Source organism: Lagopus muta, chromosome 4 (genome assembly GCF_023343835.1).
Source record: "Lagopus muta isolate bLagMut1 chromosome 4, bLagMut1 primary, whole genome shotgun sequence".
Classification (NCBI taxonomy): Eukaryota; Metazoa; Chordata; class Aves; order Galliformes; family Phasianidae; genus Lagopus; species Lagopus muta.
The window spans coordinates 6995148-7018123 of NC_064436.1; the positions used below are offsets into that span (position 1 = coordinate 6995148).

At 35.3% G+C, this 22976-nt stretch overlaps 1 long non-coding RNA gene across 1 annotated transcript; it reads left to right on the top strand.

Moving 5' to 3' along the window:
- The first annotated feature begins 15875 nt into the window (after positions 1-15875).
- On the top strand, positions 15876-19563 carry LOC125692131 (uncharacterized). The gene is made up of 3 exons (XR_007376482.1): positions 15876-15991; positions 16507-16622; positions 19461-19563. It is a non-coding gene; the product is annotated as an uncharacterized LOC125692131 (long non-coding RNA).
- The last annotated feature ends 3413 nt before the right edge of the window (positions 19564-22976 follow it).

The following is a 22976-nucleotide window of genomic DNA, read 5'->3' on the forward strand; positions in this document are numbered from 1 at the left end:
GTACAGTAGGCAATGTTCACTTCTGTTTAGCGGCTATCACACGTAAAGCCAGGGCAGAACTATGTCTGCTCTGAGATGTGATCCTGTTGGGTCTGTACGAAGTCTGTGCCCTTTTATTAGCAATGTCAAAACTGTACTTACTGGGTTACACTTGAGTGAGGCGCTTGGAACAATTTCTTGAGATGTGAGATCTCACTGCAGATTCCAGCTCTGAATCTTCTTCCATGTTATAAGTGTTGTGCATTCTCACTATTCTTTATGAATATGTGCTGTTGATTCTATTTTAATGGGGTATGAGTTACACTGTTTGTTTGTTTGTTTTTTTTAATTGTATGTTAAGAATGGCAATTTTTATTTTTCTGATGTTAATATTTTGTCATATGCACTGTCCCAGTTAGAGGTTGAGGTTAAATCCCTTCAAAATCACAGCTCCAGAAATGGCATTGGCACTGACTGTTGGAATTGGAAAGAAAAATACATATATAGTAGAGCACTTTTCCTAAGTATCACTTAGAACAAAAATACTAGTGAAGAGGAAAAAGGAAACTTGAGAATGTTCAATTTTTTATGTTCAGGCCAAATTGTGTAGCTCTGAGTAGTTATCCTAGGGACTGTTTATTTAAATAATTCATTTATTGCCTATTTTTATTATGAAATGACTGTGCTGAAAAGGTGTGTTGCAGTTGTACCTAGTGTATTCTTTATAGAGGATATTTTGAATAATGAGAACACTTTTTAAGTTTGAAAGACCACTTTACCAGATTTCTTTGCAAAACTGTTTTTGGTCTCATGCAGCGCTAATTAGATATTTAACTGGAAAATATATACTGTAAATTTCTCAGAGAACAAATAATTATATAATATAATTTGAAGAAAAAAAGTATAAATACAGATATAAGAAGTAGTTTTCAAAGCTTTGGGATGTGTGAACAGCTCTTAAGTAATACTTGGAATTTTCTGCTGTAACAATTTGCAGTTGCTTTCAGTGCACTTACATATGACATATTTGTTACATTAGGCAATGTTAGATTCAAAGATTACTGTCGGTGGTTTATGAGCTGGTTTGGCCCAGTTCCATGAATAGCGGGGCAGAGGGATCTGCAGATCCACGCCTCTGGAAAGGGTAACAGGGACCCCAAATAATTAAAAGCAGCGGCAAGAATCTGGGCAGAAACAAAGTAATTTATTAAATATGGTATTGGAATGCAAGATAACACATTGTAATACAATATAACTAGAATTGAAGCTAATAAATCAAATATAATGAGAGAGACTGTCTGAAAGGTGGAAAGGCCTCGCCGTAACGTTAAGGTGAGATGTGCTGCTTGACCAGGGACGAGAGTCAAAGAAAAGAAAAGGTCTTGTTACCTTTCCACAGGTTATATCTGCTCTCTGAATGCATAGTTCTCTCATAAGTAGTTATTCTCTTCCGGACAGGTGCCCAGAACTGGAGCATTAATCTTTAACTCCCAGTGCACTACATGAGGTTGATGTGAAATACTGATTAAACAAAAAATCATAAAACGATGAAAACTGAGAAGAAAAAAATAAAAGATATGTTCTATATTTAGAAATACACTGCACTAGTTAGGTATAAATGTTGTCTGCAAGCAGATTTATTTAACTCCAACACTCATAGGCACTGCTAACAGTGCTCAGGTGTCCTGTGTTCTGTTTAGCTAAATTTCAGAAATGTTACATATTCTGTTACTACAGAAAACAGTACATAAAAGTTGGTAATAGGACAAAATCTAGGGATGTAAACAAGCATGTAAATAAATCAACTCCTGCACTTAATAGCACTTGATACAGAACTTATCACAAATTGAAGCAATTTAGATTAAAAAACCCCAAACCTTTCTTTGCTTCTGTATCCAATTAAAAGTGCCATAAATCTCTTAAAACAATACAGCTTCCAGTCTACAGAAATCAGCCCTGCCAAAGAGCTTGCTGTGCTCTGTCATGGATCTCTTATTCCTTCAATCCTTTAGCGAAAAGATCTCGAAGTTGATTTGCTTCCATTGGGAGTCAGGATTTTTTAAATTATTATTCCTTTCTGTTTAATTTTTAAGTCTGCGGTACTCGCAATTGTCTTTTGTTCCTGAACGAACCACAGCCAGAGGCCAGGAAATGTCTTTCATGAAGATACCCTTGGATCTCCATAGGGAGCTGTGGAGCAGCACAGCCCAATGGCTGAACTGCATTGCTCTGCTCTCATGGGAAAAAAAAAAGCTTGTTGAGGAAAAACCCCAGCTTCCTGACAGACGAGTTTGTATGACTTGGTTAGTAACAGACCTGAGATCTATCTTTCACAATTGGTGCCAATGCCTACAGGAAGACCCATGTCTCTGCTTCATCAACACGGTGAACCAGTCGGAGGTTACTGATTTGCTCTTCAGTACTGTGGGTACGGAGGTCCTAGTCATGCATCTGTAACAAATTCTCTTGCCTCAGCCCTTAGTTATTTCTAGATTCTCTTAATGGTCTTTGACTGTGGAATGAAGTTAGACGTGACTTTCCTGGCATGCAAGTATTGTGGAAACATTCATCTATCTGTTATCCTCATCTAATTCTTCTGTGGGATGCTACAATGTCTTAACTGAATGCTAGATCCCTTTTTTGAGCAGGAAGTGAATTTTGATGAAAGAAGAACATTTGTCTAATGTCACTTCTGTTTTTATGACTTTAGCTTGCGCATACAAGTCATCTGTCCTTTCAGATCACTAGTCTAAAAATGGTACGGGTCTTACGTTAGTCACTTTCTTGTCTGAGTTGCACAGAACTCAGAATTATCCTCTGTTCAGCAGAGTAGAAAAAGGTTCATGATTACTTATGTGGTAAATTTTAAAGACAGCTTTTGAAGAAGCTGCAGCAGAATAAAAAATATCTCCAGACAGAAAACAAGCAGTAACTGTACTTGTTAAAATAATTGTGGAAAAAAAAAAAAAAGCAGCCAAAAAACTCACCTTGTAAACATCAGCTCAACTATTAGAAGATAGAAATAAAAAAGATTTATCCAGATGTTGCCATAAATGGTAACGCGGCTGTCAGGCAGAGTGGAAATTTATGTATTTATTTGTAGGACCTCTTGGAATATTTATACAGAATAAAGCTGAAACAAAGGAACAAGAAAGGCACTAAATGAAGTAGTCGGCTATCAGTAGTAGCCATTCAGCTGCAGCACCACCAAGGATGCTAGAAAAAGTATTCTTTATATATCCATGTAGGTCTTAAATGGTCACTGTTAACTCTGTGAACCTAAAAAGAGTGGGATTTAAAAGGTTCAGAATTAGGTTGGAAACTAAATGTTTAACACTCCAAGTGTTGTGACTAAGGCAGATCTTAATGGAAAAAAAGCAGCTCAAGTTGCATATTCTGTGCATGTGCTATCATTTATTAATAATACATGTTTGTGTAAGTATATCATTTTATTTAAGCTGTCACGTAGGTTTCTGAGACATTTCACTGATTGAATTCAGTGTTTTGAATGCCATACTAAGCAAAAAGAGTATAATTAGAAATAATTTGTATTTTGGGAAAAAACACGAGACTGATTTTATGATGATTGTTTACTTGTCTGTTGAGTGAAAGGAGACACTAAGGGAAGGTGTATGTTACTTAAGTACCTAGTTATTCTAAGCTATTTTACACATTGCAGCAAGTTAATTCCTAAAGAGGCTAAAGAACACTATCATACAAGTCATAATTTCAAATGCTTTAGACACATCATAATGTTTAGCAATTGTAGAAAAAGAATATTTTGTTTCTGATGGATATTAAACACTAGTTTTATGAAACCACAATCACAGTTGTTTGGCATATTAGTAACACTTCGTTTTAATCATTTTAATGACACCAATTGTAATAAACTCATCTGGGATTCATGTGGCACTAGCATTTGTTTCTATAAAGCATTTCACAGTAATTGAGCATTAGCTCAGTTACAAATGTTGGATTGCTTCCAGAATATATATATATTATAATATATATATTATATATATATTATAATATATATATTATAATATATATATATATATATTATATATATATATATATATATATATATATATATATATATATATATATATATTTTCTCCTCTGTTTCCTCACTATTGATTTTGTATACTTGTCATCTCGCTTCATTACCAATAAGAACATTACATGTAAGGATGGCATCTTAGCTAGTATAAGAATTGTATGTACAGATTTTCTTGTTGTTGCTGCATTTTTGTAAATCACAGGTTTTTAATCCTGGGGTCTTTTAAGACTGAGCCAATTTACTTTGTCCATTTTTGTAGATATGCAAATGGCCTATCTTTCCAAATATGAGTCAGAAAAAGAAAAAAAGTAAATGTTTAGCTTCAAGTGGATGTGCTCCTTGATCTTACTGAAAACAACGAATGTAAATGGACCTAGAATCGTTTGTTACATTGTCACAGTCCAATCACCATTCGTGAACTGGATTATTTCAGTAATAGCATTACTGAAATATGCATGTAAATTTATTAAACAGTTGTTCAGACCTCCTTTTACTTTACTTTTTCCTTACAAAAGTGTTAGTACATCCTAATTCTGATTCATTAGTGTTATGAAAATCGGAATACTCAATTTTGAAAATCTAGGGAATAAGTGTTTATGTTTTCTTATATTTTCGTATTCTAAGGATTCACAAGTTAAACACAAGACGTCTATGACTCTGGTTAATGTCTTGCAAATAGCTTTGAGGGGGCCCAAAATACTTTTGAGAATCTCTTCAGCAGCTGTGATCAATGCAGACTTCAGAGAACGTCTAGATTAAAATATTGGTTTCATTTAAAACAATATTAGTTATCATGTGTAAATACTCAACTCGCTTCTGTGGGGAGAGTATTCATAGCTCTTACAGAGGCTGTTAAAATGAATGTTTAAATTAAAAAAATTTAATTTAATAAATTTAAATTTAAGTTAAAATGAACTGTAAAGCAGTTATTTACAGGTATGTTCTATATTTCTCTTATGCCTGAGACATGAAATGAAATATAGTTTTGTGAACAGATTTCACAGGAATAATTTCTGTAATTGGTATTGTATATTCCTGAAGTTAAAAAAGGAAAATGAAAGCATCATTTATCTCCATCAGCCATGTGATAAATCACATGCGTTTTGAGATTTGCTAAGAAAATACTGGTGAAATTAAAAGATAACTCTGCGAAAGTTTCTGAAATGAGCAAAAAGTTCATGACCACAATAAGGCAAACAAAGGCGTAATTTTTGTATCCATCAGCATTTAGCTGGTCTGAACCAAGAAATAATCATATTGTACTTACGATTCTTAAGCAAAACTATTATACTTTAATAGTACCAATGCCATAAGTTCATTTATGACGCCCTTCAGATCTCTGGTGAGCTGTTAAGTTGCAAAGCTTTTTATTCGTTCAGAGATGCTTTATCTAGCAAACATAGTCACTAGAACTAATGAGATGTGTTTAATTGTGGGTTCACAGTAACCACCTGAATACAACCTACTTTCATGGTTCATCTACCACTATCTAAAAAAATGCTGGATTCTCTTCTTTAAGTAAGTTATTCGAAAATACTTCACAGCATACTTGAACTAACAACTTCGGATAGACTTTCTAGATGAACCTGAAGCAACCTCATTTTACAGCTTGAAGTTCTGGAGCTTACTCCAAACCAAAGAGGAGAAAGTTTAACTTACTCTTGGCTATCAGCTAACTACCTCTCATAACAATTAGTTTCAGCTGCAGTGTTTAATTAAATAACAACAATCAGCAGTCTATACTGTGTTTTTTTGTTTGTTTGTTTGTTTGTTTTCCTTTAAGCTGAAAATCAGAGATTAACACAGGTGGATGAATCCAAACTTTGTGGAAGGAAAACAAAATGCAGTCCTGTTTTTCTATAGCTACCAAAAAAAAAAAAAAAAAAAAAAAAAAGTTTCTTCCTTAAATAGTTTTGCCCTGTTCTTCAGAAAATGGACCCAGAAAGGATAGTAATAACCATATTACCGATGTAATACAGTTGATACAAAAATTATAACACAGCCAGCAAAAAATGGGATTTTGTACTATTGAGGATAAATTTGATTGAATAGAAAAGAATCATACATGAAGATCAAAAATAATAAGGGTTCATTGCCTTAAGTTAAACTTAGAAAATGGAAAATCAACTTTGAAAACAGGAGGCTTTTGATAGTAATATCATATCCATTGCTGTGCTACAGAAGTGACGTTTATACTGTGGGAGCTTTTCTTTTGTTCCCTTTTACTGCTGTTACGTGAGTATGTGAACATTTGCTATTCTTCAGCTTGGAAAAAGCATTTTGAAGTATTATACTTTGCCTGTCCCAGTTAAGCTTTCATTGTTTGTTCTGAAAAGTAAGTTTTGATTCATACAGAGCACGTGAACTAGATCTCTCTTAAAGGATGAGGGAGTTCACCAAACATTCTCCAGTTCATTGTGGGAGCATGAAGGTCCAAACCCTTTGCCCCTTTAGTCAGCCTTGAACCAAAACATTAATTTGGGCTGCTCAGTGCACAACGCTTGCATTTGTGTGATCTAAAGTGAAACTCCAAAACTTTCAAAGCAAGGATGGCAATGTAGCATGCTCAGCACCAACTACTTTGATCTACTTTGATCTACCGATCTCTTGCTCTGCTGAATTGCTACTGTCAGCACAGCCTTTGTTAATAAAAAGGTTGAAAGTAAAATGATAAAAGTGATTAGTGCTGCTGGAATGAAAGGCTTGTGAGCCCTTTTGTTATGAATGAATAACATGACCCCACTGAGTACTAAACAGAGGGCAGAGCGTACTCGTAACCAAGACAAACAAAGCAAAAGGGAGAAGAAAACATTATGGTGGGTAAAGAGAATGGGCAAGAAGGAAAAGGCTATTTATTATAGCTATAAAGGTAATGAATCTGCTTGGCATTGGATTTTACTAGTGTGTAATATAAATTGTGAGAGGAATACCAACTGGTAAGCATTACAATTGGTTTGTTTTAGACCCTAATAAATATTAAGCAAGGTTTTGATTGCTATATATCTGCATAGTCTGACCGTTACAGAGTTAGTTTAGTTAAAAATGTTTGGCCTTGACTGAACTGATGCATAGTTAGACTTCTTAAATCTGACTGCAGTTGTTAGCCCTTTAATAACAAGTTCTGGGAAAAATTAAAATCTTTCAGAGGTTTAAGATTATAAAGCTCCTTCGCCATAAAGATGACAACGTAAAAAGCAATTAGAAAGCTGTCAAATGAATATATGTCTTCTAAAGCTTTGATGCACTTACTTAGAAGAACTAATTACAAAGAAAACCCCGGTGCCAAGTGTAATGATTAGCAATATGCAAATCATGGGGAAATTCAGGCAGACAAAGGTCTACAGAGACCAGAAGTCGGTCAGATGACTTGTAAATGTAAGTAAGTCCATCCATGATGGTTTAATAAGGTATATGACTGTATTTTCCTGTATTTAATCTAGATAGCGGTCATTACAAAAAGGGCAAGGGGAAAACAGTGATGTTCACTACATGATTATGAAGGCTACTTATTTGCTTCAGACAGTCTGCACTCCGCAGTGCAAGAGAGCTACTTGAAGGATGTCACTTCTACCTGGGGCTTACAGAAGTATTTCAGCCTGTTTAAAATTTATGATCTAGATATCCTTGCAATAAATTGAAAGTTGCGAAGAAATACTGTATGTCAAATAATATGACAACCTTTTTTAATTTTTACTGCAAATGGCAGTAAACATACCACTGCACAGTGTTATAATATATACAAACATTTAATGTAAAGGGAGAACCAAACCCAATTCCATTTCTTCTGTTAAAAAAGAAAATGCAGAATATGATGTATTTCTGTTGCTCACATTACAGTTCTGTCTCACTTTGGTATGAAGGGTCTTGGGAACTAACTTACCAAGATTTGTTAAGGAGGATTTTACTGAGAAGCACTGTTTTGGGTTAACCAGCACAGAACCAGAGGTAATTCTCAGGGAATTAACCTTAAAAAAGGAAAACAGAAGTTTTTGGTTTTTTTTTGTGAGACAGTTGATGCTGCTCTGCTCTCAGGATAGCGCTCCTGCCTTCAAGCTTGGGAAGCTTTACTGAATCAAGAAATGCTACCCTTGAGAAATTCAGCTGCAATGATACAAACTCCAGAAACACACTCTGCCATTTCATTCGGTGAGTAAAGCAAGTCTGATGCTTTGTAGTTTTGAAGATGATAAGTTGTGAAAATATTTGTTATTAAGTCTTGCTTTTGAATTTTTTTACAGAGTGTGTAACGCTAAATTACTGATTGCAAAAGAGGGTATTTTTCCCCCCTTTCCTGTCCCCTGAGATAAATAAGATAGGGTCAGCAGCAAGGGAATAAGTATGAATAACTGTAAGTCCCAAGCACAGAAATAGCTGAAGCATTCCCCACCCCCATGGAAAGCAAAGATTAATTGTTTTTCTGTTTTAAGTTATATTGAGGACAAATGAGTCACCACTTTGCTACAGCTAGCTGTTACATTTCAGTACAGATATTCTTAGGCATACTAGTTCCTACCTGAAGTGCAGAGGATTTCTGCCTTTGGTAGAAACAGTCTTTCCAAAAAGCCGTAACAAGCCAATAATTCTTCTGTAAAAGGATGTACTGTCACCCACTTCCCACCATGTGGAAGAAAACTGTGTTACCAGAATTTTGGGGGTATACACTGAAATGAGAAGAACAGAGTTATACCTACAAGTTTTCATCTACAGTTTCACTTCAGCAAGAAGATGAAGAAAGATGTCTCCCTTAAAAGGGAGACCTAATTTTTACCATTTAAATTTGGAAACAGTTAAGTCTTTGTCTGCTCACTAATTCAATTTAGGTTATTTTGTGAGAGGCATGGTCTGAAATACTATGACTAAAACCTTATCCATGCAAAAAGGTGTCCTTTTTAAGACTGTCCTTTTTGTAATCCATATCCATTTGTATTTAATTAAAAGAAAAAAAATGAGGTTTTTTTTTTGTTGTTGTTGTTAATGTACATTTAAAATAGTTGATCATTTATAGTAATTAGCTCAAGCAAGAAAATAGCAAGAAAATGCAATTTTGCCTGGAATAATTGATTAAAGAGCGATTGAGCAGACGAATTTGAAACTTTAGAAGCAGTACAGTCGTTCTTAGAAGATGAGATATGAGTTTTGGGGAATTTCACATGAATTGGGCAGCAATTTCTGATGAACTGAAGTACTCATTAAACTTGACCTGAGCATTATTTCACAGGTGACTGCTTTCGTTAGGAGCACTGCCTGTTGTTCTGGACTGTGGCTGACAGGAAGCTTGCTTCCTGAGGCCTTTTTAGTGATGAGACTCTTCATTGACAAATGCTAGGGGGCGAGTGGTGGGTGTCACCATGCCACAGTACTTCTGCTCATGACTGTACAGATAAGCAGAAGCAGGACAAGCAATCTTTTTCAGGGTGTGTGTGTGGGTTGCTGCTTGAAGGAGCTGACCACAGAGAAGGCAATAATACTTGTGCATGGCATCAAAAGCACCTCTCCCTACTGGCTTATCTTTTGGGCCAGGTGTGTCACCCTAATGGGGAGAAAAGAATAAAAAAAAAACAGAGAAATAGGGGACAAAAGGCCCTCACTAAACTAAGGACTTTGGAGAAGAACTCCCAAAGGAACCTTTGATGGAGGAGTTCCCTGAGGGAACACCTCTCTGTGTGTGGCCAATGTCTCCTAGAACATGTAAAACACTTAATATTGTAAGAAATGTGTTTGCTTAGATGTAAATAAAAATCAATCTGCAGTTCAAAGGTAGCTTTTCTTTTTTAAAAAGTCATGTCATGAAAGACTAGAAATTGACTAAAATGTAACTGTGAATCATTTTGTGCTATAATAAATAAAACACCAATCTTGAAAATTTGATTTTTTAGAGCCAGTAGCGAAGGAGCAGCCTAATGTGATTACCCAGTGAAATGCTTCGTGCAAAATGGATGTTTGGAGTATTGAATTGCAAGAAAATGTAAAAATATGCTGTAGTTAAAATTAGGATATTAGAACACAAGGGAAAGTATATCGAGTGAACAAAGTATATTTCTGTCACAGTAAATACTGTTAAACTTCAAAGGAAAGGCAAACTATTTTTATCAAATATGAAGTTAAACAATATAATATTTAATATATTAATGTTTAAAAGGGGAAATACAGTGAAGTTAAACTACTACAAATATTTCTCTGGACTTAGACTTTATTGCATCTTTTGCGTTGATTCTATTCTGTGGAAACGAGGAAAAGGCAAAAGAATAGATATATAGCAGATACAAAAGAAGCAAAATAAATTCCAGCTCTAATTCTAGTGGATATGATACTGGTCTCCTTTAAATCTTCACTTGAATTAAACAGTGCTCAACTAGGAGAAATGATTCATTTAGTAAGTGTTTGCTGACAGTAAACAGATTTGTATCACCTCACTGTGATCCATTCTTGGAACCACAAGTAGAGGAATTGCTACAGCTGACTTGGGCTTTTGACAGACTTACTTGAGGGTCAGATACTTACTTGAAGGTCAGATATTTTCTTTCAAAAGGTTATCTACACAGTAGGACAAAAGCAGGAGTTTTACCGTAGTGATTGTACTCAGTGTGACTGAATCTTGCTGAACAAGTCTGGTGTTATCTGGCATTTGGAGAAGCTGCTCTTGTCTTGAATATTAATGATCAGATATTGAAAGAAAAATGTTGGTGATGAACATACACAATACAAATCTATGAGAGTATCTTATACAAAGTTGTGATTTAGCAGAAATACCTTGCTTTTTTGAAATTTCTTTGCTTTGCTGTTTGAGCAGGTAATAAACTTCACTAGGTACTACTATAAACAGTGACAGCACCTTCTAAAACATGTAAACTTTATCAGAATGAATGGAACACTGAATTGACAAGGCAGAAATACCACTCTTCTTACTCTAGCAGTCACTTGTAAGGGAGTAACATGTTGCAATTCATTTGAATTTAGTTGTACGGTGTTTAGCATTACTGCAAAAGATAAAAAGAGAAGAGAGCTGTCTTATGTAGTGATGCACTTTTTTTTGAGTAAACAGGTTAATTCACTTTCCCTTTAGGAATAGTCTATAGGTTTTGATGTATTCACTTCTTTTTTGTGGTCTCTATAGCCACACTCTCCTATGTAATTCACATTGTGATTGGTACTCAAATAACTCCTTCATACAAGTAAAACTGTAGAGTTAGTGTGGGAATTCAGTGTTTAATTTTTCAATATTTTTCTCCATATTGGCTGTTAATAATTTTTACCTGAATCCTCTGCCTATTATTTCATTAATAGCAAAGTAAGGCAACACATGGTTGCGATCATAATATATACACCAGGGTAAATTTAGGCTGGATATCGGGAAAAAGGGTGGTTAAGCTCCAGAATAGGATCCCCATGGGGGTGGTTGAGTCACCATCCCTGAATGTGTTTAAAAACTGTTTGGATGTGGTGCTCAGGGGTATGATTTAGAGGATTTAGTGGAGGGTGGTGAGAGTTAGGGTAGTATGGTGGTTGGACTTGATGACCTTTAAAGTCTTTTCCAGTCTGAGCAATTCTATGCTTCTATGGTATCATGGACCTAGAAGTATGTTTTAATTTCTAATGTAGCTTCTATTTAAAATGTTGGTTTTGGTTGAGAAGGTTGGGGTTGTTTGTTTTCTCCCCCTCTTTTTGTAAACCATGATTATATATCATGGTCATATATATATTATATGGTCATATAGATGGATAAAAGCATTGTGGCAAGGTTTGAGTGGTGAGAAGATGGCACCAGAACTGTCTCTGCTTTTTCGTTCTTTGTCTAACTACCGTCAGACTCCTAAAGCTGTCAATCCAGAAGTACTAAACCTTTCACAAGTTACCTTAAATCTAATCTTTCACCTACCAACCTTTCTCAAATACTAAATTCATATTAGGTACATTAAGAATGGAAATAACCTTCTACTCTAATAACCAGAATCAGCCAATTAAGTGTATGATGTACGGACATTTTCCCCTTTCCTGCCCTTTTTATGCTAAATAAGATTGCGGGAGGTTGCATGCAATACCAACATGTTGATCATTTTTATTATTTCTGAGTATTGTTCAGACTGTAGTAAATCAATCCATTCTGAAAACTGATTTATTCACTCACTTATAAATTCCTTCCTAATGCATTCACAATGTTAGCATACATAAAGAAAAAATCTAAATTAGAGTAAAATTGATATAGCTTATGTTCAGAAATTGTGAAGAAAGAGTTAAATGCATTTAAAAATAATTATTCCATATTTGCATGCATACATTCTGTGAGATTTTTGAATGTGAGTATAAACTGCCCCAGAACTACAGCAATAGACATTCTTCCCTTCTCTAAATACCTGAAGGCCTATGTCAGTATCTCACTGTTTGCTCCAAGCTGATCTTTATAACATGCTTGTGATAAGGACTACATTCTAAGGTGTTTGGGGTTTATTTCTAACAACCTATGGCAGTCATGGAATTCTGGTCTGTCTCTCTGGTGGCAATGTAGTACAATGAAAATGCAATACTAAGCATATTTATAAGAAAAAAACCTAATGATTTTATAATTAGCAAATTTATAAAATATTTAAGACTAATTTTATCTGAATTTATGCATGTTCTATCCACCTGTAAAAACATATGCCTACAGAAAAAAACATTTCATTTCACTCACATTCAAGCATAGAAACTGTCAAAACACAGGTAAATTTTGGGAAAACAACAACAGAAACCCCAAACTAACAAAACAAACCAAACAAACAAACTAAAAAACAAACGGTGAGATATCCAGTGGTAAGAATCAACCTGACACCTTTGGAAACATGATCTGTGTTTTGGCTCTTGCACCAATTAAATGCTAATCAGCATGCACAAACAGGTGTGTGAGATCATCGAGAGCCCCCTGTTCCTCAAGCTGAACCCCATGACAAAGCACACGGATCTGCTGGTGAGCGTGTTTGAGTCGGTGATCGACATCATTAATGGGGAGGCCACGATGCTGTTTTATCTGCTTTTATCCAGAATTCATGTGTCTCTTAAGGTGCATATCTTCAAATCCTGACTTTTTTTTTTTGAATTTATTTGCAAGTAAGCTGATTGAGAGCAGTGATAGCAGTGGTTCTGTTCAAGATCTCAACCCTCGGAAAATAGGCATGAGAGGCCATGTGGGGCATCATAATTGAGCCAGGAATTTTTCTGAGACATCTTCCAGGTAAGGACTGAAAGCGTTAAATCTTTAGTAAACTGGTTATTCCAGCAAGTGGCAAAACTTGCTGGAGATGTGATGGGAAGCATCCCAATTCAAGCTTCAGTAAGATTTCTTTCTCAAAAATTGTAAGAACAGACACATTGCAATTGAAAAGTTTGGTAGTCCATCACCTCTTTTCTGATTCTCTTACGTGTGAATTGCTTGAGCATATCCGAGGAAGCAAAAAGCAAACAAACAAAAGAACTGAAAGGTAATTGATCAAGTCTGTAGCTCTTATTCACAAGCGTGTTTCCTATAGAGTGTTGCTTTTCAGAGTAAATAAATAAATAAATCTTACAAAAATAATATATGATATATATCTTATTAATATGACCTTTCAGTAGTATTTCCTGTGGCTTATATTCATGCTATCTGCAACTAAAATATAGTCGCTAAAGCCTGTGCTATGTATTTCTCAAAAGAATCAGATCTCCAGAAATGAAACAGCTTAAATTTCAATGCCATTAATATATTATCATACGGTGAGTAAGTCCTGTAGCTTGGACTTGGAGTAAAAAAATCTGACTATTGTAAACATACTTCCTTTAAGAACTTTAGTAGCTTGAGAATCATTTAACAAGGGCACAGCATAAGGTCCTTGTGCATAAACATTTTGGAAGTGAATTGTAGCACATAAAGAATTGGCTGCAGTACCAGCATGCTGAAGACTAATGAAGGGATTGTTTAGGAGTGTTCCATGCAGTGTTTGGTAGCTCTGCTAGTAATGAAAGTTTTAAAAATGACCTATAAGGTCTCTTGGTCCCACTACCTTTGACTCGCTGAATTTGACTCATTTGTTTAGGAATTCCCAAATGGTATTCAAGTAATGTACATTAACAGGATATTGACTTCACTTGAGGCAAACATCAATGTTTATTGAAAGGAGAAATAAATATTGACTGAAGTAAAGTCAAAGTCAATATTTACCTCAGAGAACTATAAACCTTAATGTTCACTGTAATGCAAAGTAAATATACAGTGTTCACCATTTACATCTTGATCATTCTGTTGATATATGTACAGTGCTGCGTTGCTATTTACAAGTAAAACGTTACTGTCTTGATAAAGATGTGAGAAGAATTTTCAAAGACGTAGATTGTTCACTGATGGCAACATAGCTATGGAAATATGACTTGATAATTTTACTATTACATTCCATTATTTAATATTATCACAGCCTTTGGTTAAAAATATTTAATTTGAATTCTGAGATAGTGAGAATTTTGCTGTGATAAATTCTTATTCCCAAGAGAGTAATGTTTGTAATGTACTTACTGCAAATATGAACTTATACTAATTAAAAAATGGTCATTGATTTGTACCCAGCTAAAGTCTGAACACTGACTTGGTAAACATGATTTATGTGCTTTTAAAGTATTGTGCCTGAAAGAAAGCTTTTATTAAAATGTATGTATTCATAAGAGTGTGATCTATGAGCTTGATATAGGTAATTATTTGTTAGGAAAAAGGGTTTCAGGCAAGTTTATTGCTGTATTCTAGTTGGTTACTAAATGAAATGGAGCTAAGAGTTCACTCAGATCCAGGTTGAGCAGTTGACAGGACCTCTATCTGGCTGTAAAAACAGCAAATGATATAAATGAAGATTATATTCCTCCAACCCATCTTTGTGAAGACGCTAACAGATTTGACCTATTGATGAAGACTGGTTTGAAACTCCTGGCATTTACGTATTGATGGTATAAGATTCTGTTATGTCAGTTGTTTCGAGAGTGAATTATGACTGATTTATGTCATAAGTAAATGGGCAATGGACGGTAAGGGTAAAGGTACAAATAGTTGATGAGGAAAACAGGTCATGACATTAAACTCTCCATTAAAATCTCATGAGTATATGTATTGATTCTAAGAACTTCTGTGTCTGAGGATAGCAATTATTACTATCTGTAGTATTTAAAAAAAATAAAAATCTGTTAATCTGATAAAGGCTTAACTGAAATTTTAGTTTTGTTTTCACATTACAAGTTTTTCTTTATATGGCTGCTTTCTAAGCCTAACAGAACAAAATGTCCAGGATCTTCCTCCTTGTAGCGGTGGATGTAAAACTTAATTTTTTACCATTTGCTTTATTTTACTAATTGTCTTCATCTTCATCTTTTCTTCACACGATACGTGCTGTGGAAAGCAAGCATAATTTTAGAACCTTAGCTGTGGTTAAGGATCTTCATGCTCACTAAGTTGACTAAAGCACAGAAAGGTCACTCTGAGTTAAATCACCTGTTTTGATTAAAGTGACAGAAACTTACTGCCTTTTTGACACTACCCGTTTTGTCCAGAAAGGGAATGTTTTCTGCACCGCTGGTGCTCTCTCTTCTTTTGGCTTCAGGCTGGTAATTCACAGCACTGAGTGCAACATACAGAGTCTGTATGCAGAATTTTTAGACGTCTTTTAGTGTAATAGAGAACTTCTGGCCTGATTTGTAAGCTGAGAAGTCATGACTCAGCTCAAGTCAAGACTCAACAGGTGAACTTCACTTTTTGACATAGGCATGCTTTTTTCATGCGCATAACTCTCTGGTAGCATTACACTTCTCAGAGAACTGGTACTTGAAAATGAAGTGGTGAGATGTTTCACGCAGAACTAGATGCAGGAGGAAACAAACTCAATGGGACTTGAAATATAAAGGAGGCATTGGAAGGAGTTTACTGAATTCTGTCCGCGTATGTCATAGAACAAATGTTTCTGCTTAAAGGTAAGGCTCTTTTCAGATATGTTGCAGAATGTATATCCAAAATGATGTAATAGTTCAATTTTTCAATTCTAGTTTTAAAACTGCTGGAACAAAAAATGTAATACCCCTTTTATAGAACTCAGGTTGGTGATGTGACTTGTTCATAGGGAATGCTGTCATTGAATCTGCTGCCTGGAAAATGCTGAAGCAAGCTTTCTTAGTTTCAAAGGAGGCACTGCTGCCTTTGAAATAATCTTGTAGGTACTATGTGATGGAATACTAAATAGAAGACAGTTTCAGATCTTTTGACAACATTCTATTATAATGACTTTATGCCTATTATATCAAATGATTGATGTAGATGTAATCATTGTGGTTGACGGATGTTAGTGTAGCAGGGTGACATTTGATTTGCGTTCTGTTTGAATTCTGATTAGCTTAAAGAATAAATCTGTGCAGCGTGGTTAGAAAAAGAGTTTACTTGTACCTTTGTGAATAAGCCGGTGCCTGACTGGCATTTATTTATTTTTTATCAGTGCAGAAGGGTCAGCAATTCTTATTATTCAGACTTAAAAGTGAATTTTAATGTTTCTGAAAGGAACTAGATTGACAGCCAGTGGAAGCGAAGTCCTTCTTCCGTCTGCAAAAGAAGGTAAGAAGGGTGATCCTGTCCTTTCTAGAGTCTCCTTATTCTTATTCACGATAGAATAATGTTAATGGTATCAAATCTGAAGAAGACTTCATTTTGACCATGTGTCTTTATGTCATAAGCTGCTGTGTGAAGCCATGCAGGAGTTTGAAGTAAAGTAGAATTGTGCAGTCTGTTTTGTATGGGCGAAAACGGGGAGTTGCTGACACAGATGAAAAACGTGTGGAGTTTCTGTTACTTTCTTCTTCCTTTCTGTACCTTCTTTCATCTCAAATCTATTACAGAGCAAGAGAAGTGAATGATTTATTACTGGGAAGGTCAAGAAAAATATTTTCTCTTAGATATATAAATAATTCTTGTTGTTATTTGATTTCTTAACTCTCATTATTATTATGGCCTATTTCTTGTTTTCATTTAAGTTCAACTGAATCTCTTGGTGAGACTGGAAGAGCTGATGTAGTCATTCCGGCTCCTAACTGCTTATGCCTGTATGTACCTGTGTACTGAGTCCAAAATTGAGATAGAGTTCTTTCATAGCAACCTCTATGGTGCTAAACTTATCCTTTGTGTCCAAACGTGTTGATAACACACCAGTGTTTTGGCTGCTGTTGAGAAGTACCTCTCAGCATTAAGGCTTCCTAGTTATTTTTTTTGTTCTGCCCACCTCCTTCAGCAGTAAATTGGGGATGGGCAAGAAATTTAGAGGGCCATAACCTGGGCAGCTGACCCAGTCTGACTTGAATGAATGCTCTATGCCATGTAACACCGAGCTTGACAATAAAAACGGAGGCAGGGTTTTTTTTAGGAAGCTACTGTTGCTCAGAAACTGCCACAGGCCATTGGTATATGATAGAAAGCTGTGAACGATTGCCTTTGCATCACTTTTTTATTCTTCTTTGCTTATTAAACTATGTTTATCTCAACCCATGCCTTTTCTTGGTTTTTCTCTTCATATTTATTTTTTTCTCTGTCCTGCTGGGGGTGGGACAGAACGAGCAAGTGAGCATATGTGCGGTGCTTAGCTGCTGCCTGCAGTCGACCCATAAAACATGATTATTTTATTAAACTGCAATTGGAATGCTAGTCTTAGATAAATTTTGGACAAGTGAGTCAGACTCCAGCTGCTGCCTGATTGCAGTATTAGGGCAAGACCTGTATGCTCAGCCCTTCATGAAATAAAACAACCTTAGGTATGGAGGTAAGAAAGGAGTTTAAGTTAATTCTACAGGAAGTTATCTAATCTGGACAATAATTGATCCATGACTGAGAAGCACAGAAGCATGAACCTGCTGCTCTGTGTGAAGATAGCTGTGAGGTTCTGAACAGCTAGCACAGATGACAGTAAATGACAGGTGTGAGATTTACAAGCCTTCCTGTCATTTCTTGTCCCAAGGCACTAGCAGATAACGTATGTAAGCAAATTTGTCATAAATAGTGAACTATCATAATCAACATAAGCAGGTACCATGGGAGAGATTTCAGGCACACTTGCAATGCTAGTTTTCCTAATGATGTCAGGCCCAAGCCTTAAGTGTGCCAGTCTTTGTTTTGGAGGCTCTCAGGAAATACAAGCACAAGTTGTTTTCTATCCTGCTTTCTCAACTTCTCATCCAACAGCGAAAGTAAATGATTAGAAACGAGAAGTTCTCATGTTATAATCTTTTCATTTAAAATAGAAATGGTAATCTTGGCAATTCTACCTCGGCAAGATCTACCGTAGTGTCATCAGGTATTGGCATCTGGCTCATTTTGTTTCTGTGTGTTCATCTTTATACTGTTAAACCTCGTGATGGTTGAAACTCTTGTGGCAGTTCAACTTTGATAGATTTTGGCTGTAATATATTGCTACTCTATCTTTTATTTGCTATCCTTCACTGGCAATCTTGTAAATCTTTCACAAGAGATTTCTCTTAACTTATGCAATGAGAATGACCAAGCACTCACCAGTGATTTTTTTTTTTTTTTTTTAACTGCTAGTGTTTCTTTTTGAGAGGTCACATGGAATGGAAATAAATAAAATAATCATAGGAGAATCTGCTTTGCTGCTATCGATTCCCATTAAAGTTAAAAAAAAAAAAAAAAAAAAAAAGAAAAGAAAAAAAAAAACAGACTGGGACACTGGTAAAAGTTTGCCTTGAGTTTAATGTTCTGGTTGTTAATGTCATTGATGTCTATGACAAGATACTTCAGAAGTGAGTTGTTAGTTAAACAGGGAATAACAGTTAGTTATTCAGGGAATAAATTCTCCTCATTTTGTTTTTTTTCCCTTTCTTGTTTAACCCTGTGTTCATTCAGATGACTGTCCTAATGTTGATATATGTTGATCTTTGAACCTGGCTTTTTATATGGGTAATGTGTTTTTTATGTTTTGTTTGAAAGTGTGGATAGTCTTGTGGCAGAAAGGGAAATCAACTTTTTTTTTTTTACTTCTTTTTTTGAGAACTGTGTTCCACTGGAGGAAAACGTCTTCATTTATGCATCTACAAAAGCAACTGTTGAGTACTCTAAGTTAACACCTATAAGGAGCTCTTAGGGCAGGATCAAGATTAGTCTGTTTTATACAACACAAGGCAGGGACGTCTAGTTTGTCCCCCATTATTCCATAGCCTGCAAAATTTCACTCCATGTAGCCTCACTTAGAGACCAGTGACTTGTCTCTTTAAAGCATATTTCCAAAAAGGGCCTCAGGTTTAACTTCAAATTACTTAGAGAAGAACAATGGTTTCAATAATGCCAGTGGTTAATCACCATCACTGTTAAATATTTATGACTTGTACTTAATTTGAATTTGTCTGCATTTAATGTCAAGCCCTTTCTTGATGTTTTGCTTTTCTCTTCCAGATTTGAAGAGCATTTGATCACCTGTGAATGTGCTTGCATGCTGGAATGGAGTTACTGCTCAGTTTTCCTTTGGAGGAGATTGCTCTATTTCAGTCTCTCACTGCAAGATGTTTTGTCTAATCACTGAGCAATTTTTGAGGCTTCGTTTTTCCTGTTGGTTTTTTTTTTTTTCCTTTTCTTTTTTTGTGTGTATGTTTTTAATTTGTTTTAAACACCACCTTTGATTTTTCAACTTTCTTTTGAAACAGTGAACATCAGAAGGGGATCCAGTATTGCAGCATTTATTACAGTGAGAATATATTTAGAGATATAACTACTTTTCTACTCCTTTGCTTTTATATGAGCATTTTTTTTAAGTATAGGCTGTATTCTTTTTTTCTCTAAATCTATGAAGTTAACTATATTAAAATGTGCTCGATTTAGAACATCTGCTTTACCACATGTACTATAAAATACAGTACTTAAAGCAAGTTATTTATAGTTTATTATTATATGCTTTCAAGGTGATAAGATTCAGTAAGTGCACTTTGGAAAATATTCATGTGAATTAAATGAGCTTCAGAACTTTTTTTTAAGTATTGCTATCATAAGTAATGTAATATTTTGAATATGGTTATATAAACAGATAAAAGCACTTTGTATGGTGTCCAAACATTACTTGCTCTTTGCAAAAACGTTTTGAATGAAGTTTTTATATTTGATTTGCAGTGTTAGTATGAATTAAATCCATAAATAAAGCAGTTGAAAAAGATAACTGTCGTAGAAATACCTTCTGACCTAAGCAGCAGTTTGATTTTGTATTTCTTCGTATTCCGTGTTCTCTCAGCTCTTATGTATAAACTTATGAATTTGTAGCCTGCTGCTGATTTTTTTTTTACATTTCCAAAAGTTAGTTTTGTGAATAATTCAACAAGGTAAAACTTCTGTGTTAAGTAGGTGTTTGATTTTCAGGTTCATATACACCAAAATTCTATGTGTTTGTCTCTCTTGAAGGTTCAAATATTCTGAAGTATTTGAGGTGGTAGACAACATTGCAATAATATTTAAGACAACTTAATGTTGAAATTACTTTTCTGTTGTTCAGTTCTCTGAGAAGATCAAGCGAAGCTTTTGAGTTGATTGAACACCGATTTTAGGAATTAATTATTTACATAACATAATCCAGTGTTGCCTAACCTGTTTGCTTATCTCTTTGTATCTGTCTGATGTCTGATGAATGAAAAAAATATGAACCGTTCAATGTATATTAAAATTAAAATATGACTTGAAGAATGCATTCATCCTATGACAAAACCTGTATCCAACTTGTAACAAAACTTGAGTTTACTATTTTATGGAGCCTGATTCCTTACCAGCTTGTTACTGAAATAGTTCAAATTACCAGAGCTTCTCGGCTGAGTGTTATTGCATGTCATCATTCTGGTGATATGACGTAGGTAGAGGTATGCAGGGAAGGGAGAAAAAAGTTTTAAAAAAATGAATTCTTCTAAAAATGACAGAAGGTCTGGAGTCAGCTAAACAAAGGAACTGGTGTTGGCTGTCCTATATACGGATGGAATAAAATGTGTTAGTTTGATTCTTTGCTGTTATTCTAAGCAGAATTATTGATAGATCTTAACTGAAAGAGATCACACTGCTGGTATTCCCAGAAGATTTTCTGTCTTGGTCCAGATCCATGCCAATTGTAATGCATTTCAAAGGTGTTTCTGTATCAAACTGCTGTATAAATCTTTATCTGTTCCTAGTACACTGAGAGAAATAGTGAAGAGGAAAAGGAGAGCTCCAGTGGGATGTAGTTCCCTCTGCTTTTGCAGATGTGGTGGAGAGTCATTTTTTCTGTGAAAGGTGGTAAGTAATAAGTTTAACTACTAATGGAGAAAGTGGGAGAATCTTGAAATGTCAGTAGACCTGCTCACACTGAAATAAAAATTGTACCTTTGTTTAGTGACAGCCTCTCAGGAGAAAGCTAAAGGATTGAGTAGCCGAGAGATTGTTCTTTCCAGTTCAAATATGATACTGACAAAGCAGTGCTGTGACATGTGCTCCATAGTTTAAAAAGAAAGCATCAGTGCTTTAAATTGAAAGACTCATGGAGAGATCATGGGAACTTGATAACAGCATGGTAGGGCATGGGAGGAAAACCTCCACTCCCGCTCAATAACCCTTGAAAGAAATCCCAGTGGCCAGTATGATTAAGACAAATGAAGTCTCCATGAATGGAAACAAACCATCCACTCTCTTTCGGTGCAAGAAAAAAATTAATTGGATTGAAACTCTTGCTTTTGAGGTAAGATGTTATTAAAATGATTCAACTTCATGATTAATTTGTTATATTTTTGCCTGATACAGGAATTGGTAAAAATGCATTTAGTAACCTTCCTGGGTAGTCTTGCCACTAGTAGAATATGGCGTATGAATCATTTGGGTTAAAACTCCCATGAAAGTTTGAAGGCATAAATGTCTTTATGTATTTACATATGGACAGGCAACTTATGGCAGTATTTGGGTGGTAAGTTCACAAAGGTTTATGCAAAGTGCCAGTTTTCCACTGAAACTACTTTGAATTTAAAAGCCTTGTGAAATATGGATTGGTGCTTGATTTAAATCTTGTCTCACCCTGCTCATTCACTTTGTTTCTGCTGGAAAGAGATCTGAATTCTTGAAGTTCAGGAAGAGCTACCATCTCTCTCAAAAAGCAAAGGAGGAAAATACAACTTTTTGAAGTGGGGATCATGTATTCTGGCCTCGTGTCCTGTCATGTAGATTTGATGTAAACTTCAGGCCTGATTTAGGCCTAATATGTGTAGATTTATTAAGTACTGTTGAGATTCTGTTTCTGATGGTTTCATCACCAACTAAAAATCGTAATTAACCCTGTACAAAAACTTGAAGAAAAAAAAACTTGAATCAACATTTCACATAGGATATATGGATAAAAAAGGATTTTAAACTGAAAGCCTAGACCAAATGAGAAAGATTACTAATGGTAGAAATCGTTTAAAAGAGTTGCCAAAAAAGCGTTGAGATGTAGTCTTTTCACAATGGGGAAAAATTACTCTGTGTTTCACTGTTGTGGTGATGCTCAGAGCATGCACCATTACTTCTTGCAATCTGACAGTCAAATAGAGCCACTGCAGAGTATATAGAAGTCATAAGAAATATGCTAGGAATTTGACATTTTACCTCCAACTGCTGGGCCCTCCTGTTTGAAAAATTAGTCTTTTAAATGCTGAGTAACGCAGATACTTTGGGAAGTGCAGCATGGCTGCCAACAGGTAGATTAAAGAGAGGAAAATGAGGCAGCACAGACACGAGTAACCCTCAGTGCATGGCAGGGAGAAAATATAAAGGAAGAGAATCTGAATGTAGAAGGGGTTGGTATAACAAGGAAAAGAAAGACTCAAATGGGGGAAAGAAGAAAATAAAATACAGTGTATCAGAAATAGAATCTGTGAGTAAGGAACATTTTCAAAGCTCTGTGGCCTCCCTTAATCCTCCACATATATTGCTTTGAAA